This window comes from Nicotiana attenuata, unplaced genomic scaffold (genome assembly GCF_001879085.1).
Source record: "Nicotiana attenuata strain UT unplaced genomic scaffold, NIATTr2, whole genome shotgun sequence".
Lineage (NCBI taxonomy): Eukaryota > Viridiplantae > Streptophyta > Magnoliopsida > Solanales > Solanaceae > Nicotiana > Nicotiana attenuata.
This window is the reverse complement of record NW_017676239.1, coordinates 36,859-38,353: the sequence shown is the minus strand read 5'-3', so window position 1 is coordinate 38,353 and position 1,495 is coordinate 36,859.

Genomic DNA, 1,495 nt, shown 5'->3' with positions numbered 1-1,495 from the left:
ATGTTGACACAGGTAATAGTGGCAAAGCTATGGCAACAATTAATGATCAAAAAGGAAATGCATCAGGTGGTATTAAAGAAAACAATGGTCATACTCAGGCAATGGTACCAGCAGAAAAGCAAGACAACCAGGTGCATACTGGTAATAAATTTGCAGTCTTGGAATTGGAGGAAACTAATGATAATGCTAATAATCAACTGGCATTAGTTGAATCTCAAATAGCAGTGCCTATTGCAAAGGAAACTGGAATTCTAAGTCATACAGCAAAAATGATAACACCTAGGTCTCCTGGGAGCACAAAAGGAAATAATGAAGGCATGAAGAACATAAATGTAATGCCTGCTAGTAGTACCAACCCAGCAGGAATTAACAAGCAGAAAATATTAGAAGAAACAAGGAACAAAAACAAAGTGTTCAAAGAGCAGAAGGAAAAGGAGTCTACTGCAACATGGGTACAAAGAGCTTTTAAAATCAATGAGGTTGCTATAAATACCTCAATTCAAGAAGTACCATCCCAGGATACCAGGGTAGAGGCAGGACTGATGAGGCATAATAATGAGGAAAAGATAGTGGATTCTGATTTTGAATTGTTTAAAAGCAATGAAAAAATCAACTGGAGTGGTAGTAAACTATGGGCTAATCAGGCTGAGGAGGATGTAGATGAGGGAATAATTCCAGAAGTGATGCATAGTGATGAGGAGATTGGTGGTGATGTAATGGAGGAAGAAAATCAAAGTGTGAATGGCAAGATTAAGGATATTGGATCCTCTGAGAATCAAAAGAACATCAAGGAACAAGAGGAAAACAAGTTTCAGCATACTGACAATGGGGAACAAAGTAACAAACTCTATATGACAAATGCAGCAGTTACAATTAGTCAGGGTACTGAAGGAGCAAACCAACAAGAAAGATGCAATGCAGCTGTTTTTAAAGTTCATGAAGAGACAGCCAATCAAAATGAGGAACATGATGCAGAGGTGGAGTTAGACAGGGATATGGGGATCATTGATCCAGGGGGAACAGTTCAAAACCAAGAGGAGAACAAGGGCAAAGATGTGACAAGTATAGGACATGAGGTAGACAGAGACAGTAAGAGGAAAAATAAGGAGCTAACAGGAACCTCTATCAAATCTGTTACAGCAGTAGCTCAGGTGGATAAATGTCAAGGTGATCATGCACTAGCTACTAACACACAGGCTGCTCATATTGTAGTCACAGATAAAGAAAGAAAGATAGGTGCACAAGAGGGAGATACAGGTTTTGATATGGATGAGGAATCCACTGCACAAAATTTTTTAAATATAGCTAGGCAAGGGGATTTATCTCCTAGACAAATAGAGCAAGTCAAATCTGCAGCCAAGGGTAGAAGGAAGCAACCCAAGGAGACATCAACTGTCCAGACTGGAGGTGTACAAACAAGGAGAACTTTGTCCAAAACTCAAAATCATTAATGGATGCAATTATTTGGAATGTGAGGTCTGTTAACACTAAGCAG